We start from the raw sequence: 20,043 nt of genomic DNA on the forward strand, positions 1-20,043 counted from the left end.
CCCAACACTGAATCGCAGACCATGTGGCGTTCAAATGTGATCTCCGCTCTCTGGGCTACTCAACAGAGCAAAAATGGAATGATTCCCCCACCCAGGGTCAAATCATTTTATCAACCCACCCCCATTTTGCCCTCCCACAGTTAAACCATTTCAAGGACTTGCAGAATAGTCACTTTAACTGAACTATGAGCAGGTTCCGTTTTCTAAAATCATTCACAGGACGTGGGCAACGCTGGTCAGGCCAGCTCTGATGAAGACTCATCTAGACTCGAAACATTAGCTTGGTCCCTCTCCATAAATGCTGCCTGACCCACTGTGATTTCCAGCACTTTTGTTTTGTTGTCGGTACCAGCATCTGCAGTAATTTGCTCCAGCATTTATTGCCCTTCCCTAATTGCCCAGAGGGCAGCTAAGAGTCAGCCACATTGCAGTGGAAGGGGAAGGGGAGGGGGAGAAAAGAATTCAAAGCTGGGGACGCTGGGGCCACGGTAAACTGAGGGAAGGAGGTTAGGAAAAAGAGAGCTCCCCCTTTTAAGTTTCAGGCGAATAATTTCTAGCAAATTTTGCAATCTTGTTTGAAGTAAGGAGAAATCTGAGTGGCTGCATTAATGTCCCTGTGGAAGCTTTAATGAGCTCCAGATTGGATCTGAGCTTGTTACGGCTCAGTTTGTTTATAAGACCATTGAGCATGAGAGAGCTTAATTTTTCCGATGTGTATTCCACATTTCCAGGTGCTGTGTTTCCTGGAGAGTGTTTCTCTCCTCGGCTGCTGATGAATCCAGAAACAGATTCCAAACTTCATACTTAGATTCGAAAGATGTTGCAGCCATTTGGCACATTGAGCAGCACCACAAATCATTTGGGGTCTAATCCCTCATTCCACAATATTTCCTCATCTTGTCTGCTTCCCTTCGAAGAGCTGTTTGTTTCGGCTTGTGGCAAAGAATTCTGCTCTCCAACTGTATGCTATTTAAATGCTTTCTCCTCTCTTTTTTTTAAATGTGCTTTTTTTTTATTGAAACAGTTTCAACAGTGAAGGTAATCAGTCATTGCTTCCCATTCCAGAACAATTTCTTCCATTTTCCACCAAGTCAGGCCCCTGACCTCCTTTTTGGGGGCTGAATGAGAGACAAGCTTGAGCTGCTCAGTGTTGCCTGCTGCTAACTTTGTGACTACCCCCCTCCCTGCCAGGGTCTCTGGCAGCTCTGTGATGGCCACATTTTTGCTTTAACCTCAGGTCTGTTAACAGGTCGTGTAAGTCGGCTTGCAGCACTTCCAGCATGTGGCATTGTGGTTTCAATAAGACGTTAAACCGAGACCCCATCTGTCCTCCTGGGTGAATGTGCAAGAACCTGCCTGAACTGTATCCAGCTTGTAAGAGTGACTGTGCAACACAGCACGTGTTCAGTCATCAATTTGCTGGCCTTCCCTGCTCGGATATCGGGAATTTATTCTAGGAGCTTTCATCATATGGCCATTCACTTCCAAATGCCCTGCCCTGCTCCACAGCACTTTTTTTTTTCTTTTTAGAACAATTAACAAGCATCTCCAGTAATTCTTGTAACCAATTTAAAAAGTGTTCTGGGAAATCGGGTTAAATAAACTGCTCTTGAATCCCGCAGGCCAGGCAGCATCTTAGGAGCAGGAAAGCTGATGTTTCGGGCCTAGACCCTTTATCAGAAGAGCCTAGGCCAGAAACATCAGCTTTCCTGCTCCTAAGAAGCTGCTTGGCCTGTTGTATTCATCCAGCTCCATAGCTTGTTATCTCGGATTCTCCAGCATCTGCAGTTCCTACTATCTCTGTTCTTGAATCGCTGTGATTTTCCACCAGTGATGTTTGCAGCGATACCTTACTGCGGTTTATAACATCATGAGGGGCATGGAAAAGGGTGAGTAGCCAAGACATTTTTCCCAGGGGTAGGGAGCTCAAAACTAGAGGGTATAGGTTTACAGTGAGAGGGGAAAGATGTAAAAGGGACTTGTGGGGTAACTTTTTCACGCAGAGGGTGGTACGTGTATGGGATAAGCTGCCTGAGGAAGTGGTGGAGGCTGGTACAATAACAACATTTAAAGGGCATCTGGACGGGTAAAGAATAGGAAGGGTTTAGAGGGATATGTGCCAAATGCTGGCACATGGGACTAGATTAGTTTAGGATATCTGGATAAGTTGGACCAAAAGGTCTGTTTCCATGCTGTCCAGCTCCAAGCTTCTATAATTCCTAGAAATGTCTGGTGTCAACCTGAACAAGGAGATGGGTTTTTTTTTCGACGTGAGGCTGTATTTCCTCACGGATAGACCTGTTCACTCATGATACCTCATCGTTCCAGAGGCATTCATTTGTCACTGACTGTAGCTGGAGGCTGTGTTTGGACCCTTGTTTTCTAACTGGGGAGGCATCTGAACCAACCTGACAGTGTTAGAAACATTGGTCCCTTTATTTTGTTTTCTGTATTTTCTAATCAACGTGTTCAGAGAAGTTGTTCTTGAACCCTGCCTTCCCAGGCTAGGGTTAGGGACATTGCCACTGCACCCCAAGAGGGCCCTCTGCTGGTCTCTGAGGGTCCACAATTGATTGAGAGCTCTTGATGCCCATTGGACTTCGTACCAGGAGGCATCATTTCAAATCCCATCCATTCCAGCCATATGTGCTTACTTCCTAAGCAACCTGTTCAGAGATGTGTCAAGAGCTGGGTTTTCCTTCAAAGACTTTAGAGAGGTCAGAGTGCGTTGTTTTTCCCTTCTAACTTGAGCTTATTTTAATTCCCTCCGTCTCTTCCTACCCTTCCCTGTTTCTGTTATTGCTGTACTGTCTTTTTCAGGTCAGTGCTTGTTAGTTGTTAATTTGATGGTGAGCTGGGGTTTTTTTCCACCAGCTGGAAGGTTGGATTCTGGACAGGGAAAGGCAGAACCTGAGGTTTGTGGTAAATTACAGATTTATGGTAAAGCCTTTTTTTAATTAAAGAAACGGTTTTGCAGCCTCACTTTAACATAGGAACATTGGCCTGTTACATAGTCCTCAGACCAATTGATTCCCTGTTGCCCACTGTAGCCTCTCCCCTGCACTAATTCAGTAAATAGAAACAGGTTCAGTCAGATAATTAAAGAGTGATCCTTCGTTGATCATCATCCTTGTGATGCCAACACCTCCCCACCTCCTCAAATGACCACCCCACCACCCTGCCTTCACTTTAAATGACCATCAGAAGAGGCCTGAAGTCTGAGAGAAGCTGCACTATCTTTGTAAATGGAATGAGCTTCAAGCAGCTTTACAATTGGCAGTAACATCTCCTGAAGAGTGAAGTGGACAGCCACTGAAAGCTGTTTGCTGCTGTTCTGGGGAATTGTGTAGTAGCTCTTTTACAGCTGTTTTACGTGGGAGAAGATTAAATAGATTGGGGTATTTTAGAACATAATTACAGAAAAAAATTAAAGCTATGTCGCCAGACTATAATTTTTTAAAAATCTATAAATATATGTACATAAAAGCATATCAGACAGAAGGAATATAGAGATTTTGTGCCAAATACAGGAAAAATATTTATTGGAGTGATTTACTAATTATTTTGATATTTTGCCAGAGTACAGTCTTGTCAGTTCTATCTGAATTTCTGTAATTTTTGTTGAGCAGTGAAAGATGGGAGTGTGTGTGTGAGAGAGGGGGAGGGATGGGGAGTGTGTGTGTGTTAGTTATCGAGAAATGCTGGCTGTCAGTATTGTAAGGAACAATATGTAGACACTACATATATGGAAGGATGCTTAGTTCCCTTGCTGCTCTATTTTCCATCTCTGCTCTAGATTTGGTAAGGCACACGCCATTATGTTGGAGCTGAGGATGCCAGACAAATCCACGGCAACCTTTCCTATCGTGTCTGATTTATTACTCACTGAAGATACAGTTGTGTTGCTGATCTTGTTTCTCGATGAGCTTAGAAAGAGGCCAGCCCCTCTGCCATCTGCAATGCCGAGACTCTCACAAGTGGCCCTAGACCACTACCCTTGACAGTGGCCAATGGCTGCATTGGAAATCTGTGGGGTTTTGTGCTGGAGGATGTCTGTTGGAATAGTCTGTAGCAGGAATTTTTTTAGTATGCTCTAATCCAGCGTGTAACTGCCCTCTTGCATGGTTAACTTGGTTGAATGACTGGGCCCGGTGATTTCAGTGCCAGGGGCAATGCAGCCTTTAACACTTCTGTTAGCCAGGTAGTTGAAGCTGGGGCTAATGGTGTGTTTACAAGATGTATCCCGCTTCCTCCCTTCTCCACATCTTCCTGCTTGTTGTCTTTGATGCTTTTGCACAACAGCCAAATGGTTGTAACACATCATTGCTGATGTGGGTGGAGTTTCTCTTCATTTGATGTGGTGAGCTTGGAGAGGCCGTTCACCTTGATGAAAACTTTCCTGTGATTTTTACCTGCCCATATTTTGTGAGTGGATAGAGCACTTTCCTTCTACAGGCGTGGGAAGCTGCTCTCCGGTCTTCATCAAGCTCCAGTCACTGATCCCCTTGCTCTCCCTCTGCTCATTCCCACCCCCTCTGCTGCTCACCTGCATGTGGTCCTCCCCTTAATCTCCCACCCTGCTCTCCCAACTCTCTGATGAAGGGCCTAGGCCTGAAACGTCAGCTTTTGTGCTCCTAAGATGTTGCTTGGCCGGCTGTGTTCATCCAGCTTCACATCTCTGCTCTCATTAGCCCTGGCTCCTATCAGTCACTGAAACCCATGTGTTTTGTGTTGTCCCCAGATTACTGATGCATGAATTCATAGAGCAGCACATTGGGGAATATTGGTGCTTTGTATCCTCTAGCAGTTTTTCACAGTGGAGCGATAGACATTCAACTCACTTGGAAGTCTCACCATGGTGCAAACTACTGTTTATACAAAGATGATCCATCCTGTTCCATAAAAACTGAAAGAACTGAGGATGCTGTAAATCAGGAACGCACACAGAAGTTGCTGGAAAAGCTCAGCAGATCTGGCAGCAGCTATGGGGAAAAAATTGGAGTTAATGTTTTGGGTCTAGTACTAAAAAAGGGTTACCGGACCTGAAACGTTAACTCTCTTTTTTACAAAAAATATTCTTCACAGATGCTGCCAGAACTGCTGAGCTTTTCCAGCAACTTTGTGCATGTGTGTTCCATCCTGTTCCATGTTTCTAAAGTTATTAACCTGACCCCAATGTAGTTTCGTAGATGTTTTCTGTCTACCCATCAGCAAATGTCTCCTTTTTAGATGTTTGGCTAAAATGGAGCTACCTCCGTTGGGAATCTGCTGCTGACCTTGATGGCTGCCCATCTGTGCCATTGGATGATCAGGAGGCATGCCTCCACTTTCTGCCAGGGAGCTAATACAGTTGGCACAGCAGTACGGACCTGGGTTGCTGGCTGTTCCTGGGCTCAGCGTTTACCATTCAATGGGCCGAAGTGACCAGTCCAAAACTGTGCTGAAGGGAAATAGTTTGTGATCCACAAATGGTGGTAGAGATGCATGGGAACTCCCAAGCAGTGGCTTCAAAAACCCAAACAAGTGAAGAGATGTTTTGGGCTTGCCCTGTGCCTGCTAACCTTTACGCTTTCTTCCCAATCAGGTGTACGACTCTCTCTGGCGAGCACCAAAACCGATTTCAATGGTGGTCACTGGTGGGCCGCACCAGTGTGACCAGGGGAGGCTGTTAAAGTAGAAGAGGAGCCACAGTTTGGACAGACCGCAAGGCACTTCCACTACCAGCCCAGCATTGTGTCGAGTGCCCGTCTTGTGCTGTGTTTTCGTTTGAACTGCCAGCCTGCTTGTGCCACCTGCCTGCTCTTGGTGAGTGTCTCCTTTGCAATTTTCACAAATAGAACCCTGTTGGATCCCCAGGTCCCGACAACCTATCTCCAGCCTGGGAGAATCTAATCTGTCCCCACTGATGTTCAATTAGTCACAATCACTAAATTCCTGCACCAACAATATCTGGAGAAGGTTATGTGGTGACCATTGACTAGAAATGCGATTGGTTTGGTCATACCAACCCTGCTTCTACAGCAGGTCAGAGCCTGGAATTTTGGAGGTGACTAAGTCCCCTTCAGACTCTCCAAAGCTTGTCACTATCTACATGCCATACATCAGGAGCGTATCAAGTTGTATATCATGGAATACCCCCTTTCTAAGTCACACACCATCCTGACTTGAAACAAAGTCAGTGGTCCTTCACTGTCACCAGGCCAAAATCCTGGAAATCCCTAGAGTATATAGGTGTGAAGGGATTAATGCCAACCGGTGCCAAAAGCATCACCCACTTCAATGATGGAAGAATGGGTTTTGGAACTTGAAGGCATGAGACTCAACATCTGATGCCCCCGACACAATCTGTACCAACACCTATCATTATCAATGTGACTTGTAACCAGTTGGCTAATCTACAAAGATTTTTATCTTGGTAACAACAACAGACTTCTATTTAGACCAGGAAGTAATTTTCCTCTGTCACACTAGGCTAAGGAAGCCCTGTAGATTTCTTTTTTACCCCCCATTTTCTGTTCTGAGCTGGTGTGCCCATAAAACACTCTGTATACCTGCACTGCATGAAATGTAATGGTTTAAGAGGTGGCATGGCCACGTACAGTTTTGGGATTGTGATCTTCTGGTATTTTGTGGTCAATAATTGTTGCGAACAGTCTGGAACAGAATACGGCAACATATCCTGAAGCACTCTGGGATATCACCAAAGTATCACTGCAATATATTGACATCATAACCGGCGAGGACAGGCCATGCTGTGTTCACTATCTCAATGATGTAATTGAGGATTACTGCCAGCATGTAACTCTACGTGGTCAAGTACTTGAAGATGACTAATTTGCAAGGCAATTGGGACCAATTGCTGGGGTCCAAGACAAAGTTCGTGAACTCTTTCAAGGAGCTAGTACAGGTACGGTGGGATGAAGAGCCTTCCTTGTGAGCTGTAAGTTTCTAAGTTGTGAGTAGATTTCTAGTGGGCTCCTTGGGCACTGGCCTCAGCTTTTGATATGCCAGTCTGGAGCAGCTGACATGTGCTGCACCCAACAAGTTGCTGGCCTCCGGCTGATGCAAGATCTCGAAATCAGCTGCATTAAAACCCCAATAACATGGCACCCACAGAGCTGGATTGTTGAGGCAGAGTATCAGAAGCTGCACTAATCCAGCCGAAGACCTGCAGGTTAGGAGTAGGGAGCACTGTAGTGTGCAAATCATAAGTGATCTGACTCTAGCCAATTTGCAACAAGTGTCATATCAAGTGTAAAAATGGTGCCTCTCTTTTCATCGAATCATAGAATCCCTACGGTGTGGAAGCATTCACCCATCGAGTCCACACCAACCCTCCGAAGAGAATCCCACCCAGACCTATCCTGCTACCCTTTTCCTGCATTTTCCACCCTAGACACAATGAGCAATTTAGCGTGGCCAACTCACCTAACCTACACATGCCTGAACATTATAGGCAATTTCCCATGGCTAACCCCCATTAGCCTGCACATCTTTGGATTGTGGGAGCAAACCCATGCAGACACGGGGAGAACATGCAAACTCCACGCAGTCAGCTGGCTGTTCAGTCCATCATACCTGCAAAGAAACACAGACCGAGCCCAATCTTACTTTCTAGCTGTGGATATCATCTAATTAACCTTTTTCAGAGATGTTGTTATTAGCGACCTCTGAACTATAGACCTCTGGAGCAGGTGGGACGTGACTCTGGATCTCCTGGCTCAGCAATGGCAACACAACTGCTGCACCACAAGAGCTCTGTACTTGCCAGCTGTCGATCTGTAGGCTGCAGACACTTAATGGCATTTCTTAAATTAAATCAGCCTTTCCCATTCTTTCAGTTGTTGAGTTCCAGAGCCCCACCTTCTGGAAGAAACAATTTGCCTCAACTTCCCTGCAGTCTGCTGCCATTACTTTAAATCTATTCATTCAGATTATTGACCTCACTGCTTTAAAGGAAAAGGGCCCTTCCTATCTGCTCCACTTAGGCACCCTCATAATTTTGTGCACGTCAGTAAAATCTCCCCTCAGTCTCTTCCCCTCTGCAGTTGATGAAGGAAGAAACCAGAATCAGTCTATTTGGAATTGATTTATTTGCAGAGTGAAATCACACTGGTATATATCTTCTGATTCCATTTCTGTGTCAGTAAGTATCTCTTTAATTGTTTGGAGTAATCAAATAACCTTTTTGTGCTCAGGTAACCATCCAATGGTGTGTACTTGACCTCCGTTGATGCAATCAACACCCAGCTCCCAAGTTTCAGAAATGTCTTAAGAACGTTTGCTTCCACTATTCTATTCGATAGTCCATTTCAAATCTTGATCATTTCCGAGAGAGAAACTTTTTACTATCAGTCCTAAATGTGGCTTATACTGGCTTGAGCCCATGGCCCGTTACCTTAATCTGTTTTAAAGAAATTTTATAGATTAACATCTTCCAGAACATTTGCCTTCAGTGTCTCTCTAAGATTGTCTCCCTGGCTCTGCTTTGACTAGCAAGGAAGGAATCTTTAATCTTTCCAGTGTGTACTCCCAGCTTAAGGTGTCTGGATAAAAGCACTGCCAGCATTTCTTTGCGAAGATGGTGTTGCTTTAAAACCCAGTCTTTTATTGCACAGCATATCATCCGCCCAGATATCCCGGGTCATTTATCCCAGAGGCTGATTTGGAATAGCTTTGGAGGAATTTTTAATGTAACAACAGTTATGAAAGGAAGCCCATTTCAGGTTCTGTGTTACACTGTACTGAGTGCAAATGTGTTCAGGTCACCGTAACTGCAAATTGGACTGGCTGTGAAAATACGGCCGTGGCAGGTTTTTATTTCAGTCTGTTTTATTAACTCCCAACTCTAAATAATGAACAACACCATGAAATATCCAGAGGGATTCACCGAGTTAGTACCTAGGGAGATTTTGCCCCTGGCTTTCTACCCCTGTTGCTCTCTTTTTGTACTAAAACACGCAAGATGCTAGAAATGTAGCCCGAATCCTTCAGCATCTGGAAAGGGAGCAGATGGGCTGCACACCCCTTTGTTATAACACATTCATTATGGAGGGTTGCAAATGGGTTCTTCTCAAGCCCAGGATATGACCCAGGGGACTGTGTGCAACCCTGAGCCCAAACAGCACAAAGCTATTTATGTTGGCCGTTTGCTCGTTTCTCCTCTTTAAATTGCACTGGTTATCATGTCTGGAATAGGCAGCTTTTGTTGCTGCTGCCATAATAAGGAGAATAGTGGTGAAAATCTACAGCACAGGAAGAGTCATCCAGTCTGTCAGCAACTCGAAGTTCATATATAGTTTAATTTGACAGACTTTTTTAATGTGACTTGCAAGAGTCTTTGGATGACATGCTTGCTACCTTCCTTCAGGAAAGGAAAGGAGGGAAGAAGTGACAGTGCATGATGCATTCTAGCCTCCTCAAACCTCATCCATAGATTGAGATGAAAACAGAAACTCATTTTGCTTTCAATTAATTTGTGGAACAACAAAGTCCAAAGATGTGCAGGTTAAGTAGATTGGCCACATTAAATTGACCGTAGTATCCAGAGACATGCAGGTGGTTATGGGAATGGGGGAATGGGGGAAGGGGTAGGGTATGCACGGGATGCTCTTCAGACGATTGTGAGACTTGATAGGCTGAATGGCCTCTCTTATCTGCACTATTGGGACTCTGTGACAAGGTAATCCGCAAGTAAAGTGAGAACCTAGCGGGGAAGACAGTAGAGCAACAATGGCAGGAGTTTCCAGGTGTACTTGAGGACACAGTACAGAGGTTCATCCCAAAGAAAAGAAAGATTATCCAGGGTGGGATTAGACAGCCATGGCTGACAAAGGAAGTCAGGAAATGTATCAAAGAAAAAGAGACAGCCTATAAAGTGGCCAAGAGCACTGGGAAATCAGAAGATTGGGAACGCTACTAAAACAGACAGAGGATAACAAAAAGAGAAATGAGGAAGGAGAGGATCAAATATGAAGGTAGGCTAGCTAGTAATATTAGAAATGATAGTAAAAGCTTCTTTCAATGCATAAGAAACAAACGAGAGGCTAAAGTAGACATTGGGCCGCTCCAAATTGATACTGGAAGCCTAGTGATGGGAGATAAGGAAGTAGCTGAAGAACTTAACAAGTACTTTGAGTCAGTCTTCACAGTGGAAGACATGAGTAGTATCCCAACAATTAGGGAGAGTCAGGGGGCAGAGTTGAGTATGGTGGGCATTACAAAAGAGAAAGTGCTAGAAAAGCTAAAAGGTCTAAAAATTGATAAATCTCCTGGTCCCAATGGGCTACATCCTAGAGTTCTGAGGGAGGTGGCTGAGGAAATAGCGGAGGCTTTGGTCGAGATCTTTCAAAAGTCACTGGAGTCAGGGAAGTCCCACATGAATGGAAAATTGCTGTTGTAACCCCCTTGTTTAAGAAAGGATCAAGGCAAAAATGGAGAATTGTAGGCCAATTAGCCTAACCTCGGTTGTTGGTAAAATTCTAGAATCCATTGTTAAGGATGCGATTTCTAAATTCTTGGAAGCGCAGGGTCTGGTTAGAACAAGTCAGCATGGATCTAGTAAGGGGAGGTTGTGCCTGACAAACCTGTTAGAATTCTTTCAAGAGGTAACAAGTATGTTAGACCAGGGAAGCCCAGTGGATGTTATCTATCTAGACTTCCAAAAGGCCTTTGATAAGGTGCCTCACAGGAGGTTGCTGAGTAAGGTAAGGGCTCATGGTGTTCGAGGTGAGCTGTTGGCTTGGATTGAGGATTGGCTGTCTGACAGAAGGCAGAGAGTTGGGACAAAAGACTCTTTTTTTGGAATGGCAACAGGTGACAAGTGGTGTCCCGCAGAGTTCAGTGTTGGGGCCCCAGCTGTTTACTTTATATATTAATGATCTGGATGAAGGGACTGGGGACATTCTGGCGAAGTTTGCCGATGATACGAAGATAGTACTGAGGACATGGGGAGGCTGCAGAAAAATTTAGACAGTTTAGGAGAGTGGTCCAGGAAATGGCTGATGAAATTCAATGTCAGCAAATGCGAGGTTCTGCACTTTGGAAAAAAGAATACAGGCATGGACTATTTTCTAAACGGTGAGAAAATTCGTAAAGCAGAAATACAAAGGGGTCTGGGAGTGTTGGTCCAGGATTCTCTAAAAGTTAACTTGCAGGTAGAGTCTGTAATTAAGAAAGTGAATATAATGTTGTCGTTTATCTCAAGAGGGTTGGAATATAAAAGCAGTGATGTGCTTCTGAGATGTTATAAAGCTCTAGTTAGGCCCCATTTAGAATACTGTGCCCAATTTTGGGCCCCACATCTCAGGAAGGACATACTAGCCCTGGAGCATGTCCAGTGGAGATTCACATGGATGATCCCTGGAATGGTAGGTTTAATGTACAATGAACAGCTAAGGATCCCGGGATTGTACTCATTAGAGTTTAGAAGGTTGAGGGGAGATCTAATAGGAACTGACAAGATAATGTATGGCTTAGAAGGGGTGGACGCTGGGAAGTTGTTTCCGTTAGGCGGGGAGACTAGGACCTGTGGGTACAGCCTTAAAGTTAGAGGGAGTCAATTTAAAACGGAAATGAGGAGACATTTCTTCAGCCAGAGAGTGGTGGGCCTGTGGAATTCATTGCCACGGAGTGCAGTGGAGGCCGGGACGTTAAATGTCTTCAAGGCAGCGATAGATAAATTCGTGATCTCAGAAGGAATCAAGGGCTACGGCGAGAGTGCAGGGAAGTGGAGTTGAAATGTCCATCAGCCATGACTAAATGGCGGAGTGGACTTGATGGGCTGAATGGCCTTACTTCCACTCCTGTGTCTTATGGTCTTAAAGTGAGATTGCGGTTGAAGATTTGAGGTGTGCAGCTTTAATTTAATGTGTAAAGCTGTTATGTTTTATTTTCCGTTATATGTTCCTTCTTTCACATTGGTCATGGAAATTGTCGATTGTAATCTCAGTCACATCGCCACCACTGGTGGGCGGATGTGATTGCAATATGATAACTTTACACAGGTTGATGTTATTACAAAATGTGAACCAATGAATATAAAATTTGGAGCGAGCCGAATTTTTGTAACCTGTATAATGAATCTCAGGGTGCAGAGCAGAATATGGTGATTTACAGGAAAAGGAATTTGTTGCATGATGTTGGTTCATGACTCTCCTGCTAGAAGTAGAATGCTCCGCAGGTAGTTACATTTTCAGAGTCCTGCTACTCATCCTGTTTGTACTGTAGGCTGTGTGCGAATGAGGAGATCTGTTGATTGTCCATGTTCCAATAGCTGACCATGTTGGAAGTGGATAAGGAGTGCACCACTATCATATCTGAGGAGTTGCATGTTGCTTTTATGTCTGAGGGACTTATTGCAGTGTTTGGGAGTGATGGATGGCATATTGTTGAGAGTCGCAACCCAATACCAAGGTAGGCAGTTGAATGTTTGGACACAGTGTGAGCATTAACAGTACTTGATTCTTTGTGGGTCAGTGTGGTTGGATTAAATTCCAGCTCAGTAACTTCTTTTATTATTGTCGATGGGTTGATTCTGTTCCCACAATGGTGAACGGAAACCATTGAATCATACTGCACAGGAAGAGGCCATTTGGTCCATCAGGCCTCTTGACAGCTCTTTGAAAGTGGAGCCGATTGGTCCTCACACCCCCGTTTGCCCCCTTCCCCACCTTCCTAAAGCTTGCAAGTTAGTTTTCTCCAAGCCTCATTTGAAAATGTTTTGCCCTTTCTCTTTGGCTACTGCACGGCTAGGTCTGTCAACCAGATCCCAGGTCAGTTTCATAAAACATATGTGATTTAGCTCGTGAAATGAAGAGGAATTTGTGGACAGAGATTCTGATGTAGAAAGCTGTGGATAGGCAGTAGAGCGATAACCTGATTAATGTGACATTGACTCACTAGAAACAATCAGGGATCTTTGTACTGGGGCTTTTCAACTGAGACTGAGTTGCCTGTGAATAAGGTGGGTGCCAGGGGTGCTGTGGTGCAATGCCAGTGTCCCTCCCTTCAAACCAGGTGATCAGGTTAAAGACCCACCTGCACTAGAAGTGTGCCATAACCTCTCTGACCAGGTTGTTCAGGAAAGATCTGAAGTGGATACTGTACTTTGTGCCATACATAGCCAGTGAGCTAACACTCTGTTGCTCAACACTGGGCGTGCCAATTTAACCAGTGCCCTATTGCAGATATTTCTGAAGCAAAACCCATGCTGGCTGAGAAGCTTTAGATGGAAGTCCCTTCCTCGGGATGGTGAGATGTTTCAATTTTTCAGGTTGTTACTTAGCTCCTGTGTTAAGATAGTGTGAAACCACAGGGGCAAAGAAAGGCATTCCGAGACTGAATGTGTTTCTGTTTTGGCATTAGTCTGGGAGCTCGGTAATCCTGCAGAAAGTCAGAGTCGGAAAGAAATGTCAGTCATTGGCAAGGGCTTTCAAGCGTGAGTGCAAGTTAGGATAAAGGACCCTTGTAAAATTTAATAAAGGCATTGAAGGTAAAGAACTGGGTGTTCTACTTAACCTGAATCCCCATTCTGCTCTTTCCTGTCTTCGCCTGCACCCAGCCTGTCTTTCCAGAAACTAGAAACCAGAAACTGTCCAGAAGAGTTTGGAAAGAGACAGTAATGCTTTTGTTTTTCTTGTATAGATTGGCTCTCAGTCCTCTGCAAGATGATATCTGGAGCTTATAACAAAAGCAAGCTGTCTCTTCAGATGTCTGACTAACCTTTTTTTTAAGAAGGCATCAACAGTTTTTTGTTTTGCAGGCTTCTGGGTCTGGTCATTAAAGACGATGGGTGTTCAGTGCACGTTTGAGAGAAGCAGCTTCAGTGTTGCAGTCGGGCAGTAGGTGGTTTCGTGAACAGGTCAATGCTCGTGTTCTGGCCTTTGGTGGTCTCCAGACCGTTCCTCTTGAGTCATGGAATTACTAAATCACAGGCTGACCTTTGTTTGGAGTATTGGAGACAGCAGCCAACGTGTGCATAGCAAGCACTGCACAACAGCACAACAAAGTGGTGATGACTGGGTAATCTTTCGGTGGTGTTGGCTTAGACAGACTTTACCTGCTTTAGGCTGGGATCTTTCTAGAGCCAGCTTGGGGTGGGGGGGGTGGTGGGTAGAGAGCTTTGCGTTTTGTTTCTGCCCCTGTTTTGACCCCCTGTCTTCGCTCCCCCCCCCCCCCACCCAGAAATCTTTCATGTGATTGAAACTCTGCCTGCCTGAGGCAGTAACCTGCTGGAATCCCAGCCTGAACAATGGAGCCTTTCAAAGACGCATTTGCAGATCTGGATTCACCCAACCGTTCTGTCTTCTTATTTTCAAAGCTAAAGGTTGGTGCTAATGTAGTCGGGATCGTGCTCCGTATATTTCACCTGGCTGTAAAAGCCGTGGATATTTTTCAGCCTAATTGAAAGTAAAAAGTCAGTTTCTGAACCTGAGTAGCCGCGTCCAGGAGTTGCCAGATCTTTTCTAGCTACCTGTTGTATCCTCGGAGGGATGTTGGGGTGGGTGGGGGGAGTTGTTACCAGCTGAATTGCATGAGCTTTATTGTTGCATGTAGTCAACTGATACCTTGAAAAGTTGATGAGTTGCCACAGTTTTGAAGGGAGGCTACACCCTCAGTATTGCAACAGTATCACACCATGGTGGCTCAGCGGTTAGCACGACTGCCTCACAGCGCTAGGGACCTGAGTTTGATTCCACCCTCCAGTGACTATCTGTGTCGAGTTTGCACATTCTCCCTGTGACTGCGTGTGGTTTCCTCCCACCAGTCCACGTGACATCGCCCATGGTGTCTAGGAGTTTTATTTTCATAGAATCCCTACCGTGTGGAAGCAGACCATTCAGCCTGCCAAGTCCACGCCGGCCCTCTGAAGAGCATCCTGCTCACCCGCACACTTTGCCCCTAATGCTGCACACATCCCATTGGATAACCGGCCTAGCCTACACTAACCCAGGGTGTTACAGGGATAGGTTAGTGGAGGTGGGTCTGGGAAGAATGCTCTTCAGAGGGTCGGTGCAGACTCGATGGGCCAAATGGCCTGCCCCAAAACCTTTTAGGGACTCTACCTTTAAAAGGGTAATCTGGCTGATTCCAATCACGTGCCTCCTCCAGCTCCTGATTTCTTTTAAAACAGAAGCACAGACGCTTCTGTGCCCTGGAAGCTGGTGTGCTGCAGTTATGGGCAGGCTTTCAGTTCATACGTTCCATCCCCCAATCCCCTCTCCTCCCCAGAATAGACACATCTGCGTGTTCGCTAAACTTGTATTCTGCGTCAGAGCCCTGACCAGCTGCTGTGAGAGGGCTGTGTTTGCAAACTCTCCCTTCGAGATAAGATTGGAATGACTCCCTTCAGAGACGGGCACAGCCAATAGCGAGATGTTTGTTATCATGAACTTCAGGAAGCCTTGTGTTCGACAAGTCAAAAACAAAATAGAGAAAGGAAAACCACATGGAATGAAGTGAGACCAGTTTCTTCTGATTTGTGTGACAAAACAAAACAGAAAAAAGTAACAAATTGGGTAGGTCTTTACCCCAGGGGTAGGGGAATCCAAACCGATAGGTCGTGGGTTTAAGGTGAGAGGGAAAAGATTTAAAAGGGGGAACTTTTTCATTCAGTGCATGTATGGAATGAGCTGCCAGAGGAAGGGTGGAGGCTGGTACAATTACCCATCCAAATGCCTTTTAAATGTTGTATGTGAAGAGGAAAGGTTTAGACGGATGTGGGCCAAATGCTGTGAAATGGGACTAGATTAACATGGGATACCTGCTTGGCATGGATGAGTTAGACCGAAGGGTCTGTTCCTGTCCTGCACGATTCCATGTGTACCTGCAGATCTGGTCTCCTGGGAATGATGGGGTTGAGAGCTTGGGACTTCGTTTTGTGGATCAGCACTCCCTCTTTCACCCGCCTTACAAAATTATTGAGAGAGTGCCCTTCTCGAGCAGGCTGCAAACGTATTCAATGGCGAAGGCTTGGCATATCACCTGGAAGGAAGCAGCCTTGTCCTGCTCAGTAAAAATGACTGTAATCAAACATCTGTTCCAGAAATGAATATGATTTACTGATGGCCTTTGTTTCTACAAATTCTTTTTGGCCGGAGTGCAGTGAGAGCAGCAGCCTCTGCTAATTAGTTGGAGAACTTCAAGCTTTGCAGACAGAGGTTGGGTTTCGATTCCACAGAAGCCTGTGTAATAATGGTGAGACCTTGCGAATCCCTCCCCCGCCGCCCCCCCACCCCCGGTGTGAGTTGCTCTGGTATCTCCTCTACAATAGCAGCTGGCCCGTGAGCAGCCCATTAGTGTACGTTTGGGCAAGACATTCGAGTCAGTGTCAGGACTCCTTTTCAAAGCCATTATCTGTCCAAACTGCCGGGCAGTTCAAAGAACAGGAAGTGCCGATTTCAGGAGACTTTGGGTTAACAAGGTCGGGAAATGTCTCGGTAAATTGATTCTGTGGGTAATTAATGAGCTTCTGCTTGATGTGAAATTTCATAAAATGCTCTTGTTTAATAAATACCAATTCAGCAGGCTCTAGGGACACGTTCTGTGCTGATACATATCCAGGGGCTTTATATCTAGTGCATGGCAAGTGTATGAGGTGAAAAGTGGTGCTTCTGTCTCCCATTCACCCTATTCCCACTCCCGTGTTTGTTCGTCCCCTCTCTCTCCATCCCTTCTCTCTCTCCTCTTTCTTTCTCTTTCCTCTCTCTCGTCTTTCTTTCTCTCTTCTCTCTCTTCTCTCTTCTCTTTTCTCTCCTCTCCTCTTTTCTCTCTCCTCTCTTCTCTCTCCTCTCTTCTCTCTTCTCTCTCCTCTCTTCTCTCTCCTCTCTCCTCTCTCCTCTCTCCTCCTCTCTTCTCTCCTTCTCTCTTCTCTCCTTCTCTCTTCTCTCTTCTCTCTTCTCTCTCCTCTCTCCTCTCTCCTCTCTCCTCTCTCCTCTCTCCTCTCTCCTCTCTCCTCTCTCCTCTCTCCTCTCTCCTCTCTCCTCTCTCCTCTCTCCTCTCTCCTCTCTCCTCTCTCCTCTCTCCTCTCTCCTCTCTCCTCTCTCCTCTCTCCTCTCTTCTCTCTTCTCTCTTCTTCTCACCCCCATCCCAACCTGCCTCCTGACTCTGGTGTACATTAACTGCATTGTAGGCTCACAGCACAGGAACATACCATTCGGTCCAACTCACCCATGCTGACCAGGTATTCCACATCAATCCAGTTCCATTTGCTAACATTTGGCCCCATCCCTCTGTACCCTTCCTATTCATATGGCCATCCAGATGCCTTTTAAATGTTGTAATTGTACCAGCCTCCACTGTTTCCTCTGGCAGCTCATTCCATACACGCACCGCCCTCTACGTGAAAAAGCTGCTCCTTAGGTCCCTTTTAAATCTTCTCCCCTCTCCCCTTAGCGCTATGCCCTCTACTGTCACACTTCCCAACCCTGGGGAAAAGACCTTGATTATTCACTCTACCCATGCCCCTCATGATTTCATAAATGTCTCTAAGGTCACCCCTCAGCCTCCGATGGTCCAGGGAAAATAGCCCCAGCCTGGTCATCCAGTGAGGTGTGGGGTTTGGAGTCTGGACTTGCTCTGATCTCATGCTCAGGCAAACTAGTGTCCAATCGCTGTGACCTGCCACGCTCCAATGGAGGCAGGGCAACTGTTGGTCTAGCTTTTAGTTTTCCGAGTGTTTCTGCCCACTCACAATGATGCTAATGTATACCCAAGCTGTTCTGCAAAGGTGACTCCAGCTTCCAAGGCCCCAGGGCCTGTCTGATCACAAGTGAGGCAGCAAAACCTGTTTGCTGAAAGCATTTTATTTTACTTTTCTGGAAGATCTTACCCAACCAATTTTCCACCAGCTTTTTTGACCTTTCAATCATGTGCTACATATGCCAAACCCCCTCTTCCCCCACCCCCAAACTGACGGACTGACCCCAAACTGCCAATTTCAGACACGAGATGGCCACTTCCCTGTTTTTCAAAAAAAACCTCTGTGTAACATAGAAATGTAGAAGATAGGGGAGGCCATTCGGCCCTTGAAGCCTGCTCCACCATTCTTTACGATCGCAGCTGATTGTCCAACTCGATAGCCTTAATCTTGCTTCGTCCCCCTAACCTTTGTTCCCATTAGCCCCAGTGTCATATCTAGTCTCCTCTTGAATACTTCCAATGTTTTTAAATCAACTACTTCCTTTGGTAATGAATTCCACAGGCTCACCACTCTTTGGGTGAAGAAACATCTCCTCATCTCTGTCCTAAATGGTCTGTCCCAAATCCTCAGACTCTGCCCCCTGGTTCTAGACAAACCCACCATTGGAAACAACCTCCCTGCACCGACACTGTCCAGTCCTGTTCGGATGTATAAGTCTCTTTGTGATTTCCACCCCCCCACCAATCTCATTTGTCTGAACTCTAGCGAAAACAGTCCCAACCTAGTCAATCTCTCCTCATACATCAGACCCACCACCCCCGGAATCAGCCTGGTAAACCTTCGCTGCACTCCCTCAAGAACGAGAGCATCCTTCCCCAGGAAAGGAGACCAAAACTGTACACAATACTTTGGGTGTGGCCTCACCAAGGCCCTGTGTAACTGCAACAACACATCCCTGCTCCTGTACTCGAAACCTCTCACAATGAAGGCCAACATACCATTTGCCTTCTTTACCACCTGCTGTACCTTCAGTGACTCATGCACAAGGACACCCAGGCCCCACTGCACTCTTTTTTTTCCCTCCTCCCAATTTGCAGCCATTCAGGTAGTAAGCTGCTGCCTTGCTTTTGCTTCTGAAGTGAATAACCTCACATTTATCCAAGTTATACTGCATCTGCCATTGATTTCCCCACTCACCCAATTTGTTCAGACCGTGCTGGAGGATCTTTGTTTCCTTAGCACATTTTACCCTCCCACCCAACTTGGTATCATCTGCAAACTTGGAGATGTTATATTTTGTTCCCTCGTCCAAATCATTAATATGTATTGTGAACATTTGGGGTCCCAGCACGGATCCCTGTGGCACCCCACATGTTACCACCTGCCAATTTGAAAAGGACCCATTAATTCCTACTTTGTTTCCTGTCTGACAATCAGTTTCATATCTGTCTCAATACACTTCCCTCATCCTATTTGCTTTAATCTTGCACATTAAACTCCTATGTTGGACTTCAACAATCGCTTTCTAAAAATCTAAATATACGACATTGACTAGCTTTCCCTTGTCAACTCTACCAGTTACATCTTCATAGAATTCCAACAGACTTGTCAAGCATGATTTCGCCTTCATAAATCCATGCTCGCTCCCTGCCACTGCATTCTAAATGCTCTGCTATAACATCCTCGATAATAGATTCAGGAATATTCCCCACTACCAATGCTAGGCTCACCTGTCTATAATTCCCTATTTTCTCTCTACCTCCTTTTTTGAATATTAGAGTGACATTAGCCACCCTCCAATTTGGAACGGACTGCTCCAGAGTCTTTCGAATCCTAGAAGATGACCACCAATGCATCCACTATCTCTAGAGCTACTTCCTTCTGTCCTCTGGGATGTAGATTTATCGGACCCTGGGGATTTATCAACCTTCAATCCCAACGGTTTTCCGAGCACGATTTCTCCACTAATATTGATCTCCCTCAGCTCTTTCGTCTCACTAAATCTTGGATCCTTCAACAATTATGGTATCTGATTTGTGTCCTCTTTTGTGAAGATAGAACTAAAGTATGTATTCAGTTCCTCAGCCATTCTTGACCCCATTATGTATTCCCCAGTTTGCCAGTTGGGGACCAATGTTTTGTCTTTACCAATCTCTTTCTCTTAATGTACCTGTAGAAACTCCTAGCATCAGTCCTTATGTTCCCTGCAAGTTTACTTTCGTACTCTCTCTTCCCCCTTCTTAATCAATCTCTTGGCCCCTCTTTGAATTCTAAACTGCTCCCAATTTTCCGATTTATTAGTTTTCTTGGCCAATCTGAATGTTTCTTCCTTGGGTCAGATACTATCTCTAATTTCCTTTGTAAGCCATGGATTGACCCTCTTACGCTTTTTGCTTTTGTGA

General features: G+C 45.4%; 1 protein-coding gene across 19 annotated transcripts in view; it reads left to right on the forward strand.

Moving 5' to 3' along the window:
• zmiz1a (zinc finger, MIZ-type containing 1a) overlaps positions 1-20,043 on the forward strand; it is a 467,693-nt gene that overhangs the window by 107,223 nt on the left and 340,427 nt on the right. For all 19 annotated transcript variants that reach the window (XM_059640362.1, XM_059640366.1, XM_059640364.1 and 16 more), the window contains one exon: positions 5,585-5,805. The gene's annotated coding sequence lies outside the window, so the exon portion shown is untranslated. The remainder of the gene's footprint in view (positions 1-5,584; positions 5,806-20,043) is intronic.

Source organism: Stegostoma tigrinum, chromosome 37, assembly GCF_030684315.1.
Source record: "Stegostoma tigrinum isolate sSteTig4 chromosome 37, sSteTig4.hap1, whole genome shotgun sequence".
Taxonomy (NCBI): Eukaryota; Metazoa; Chordata; class Chondrichthyes; order Orectolobiformes; family Stegostomatidae; genus Stegostoma; species Stegostoma tigrinum.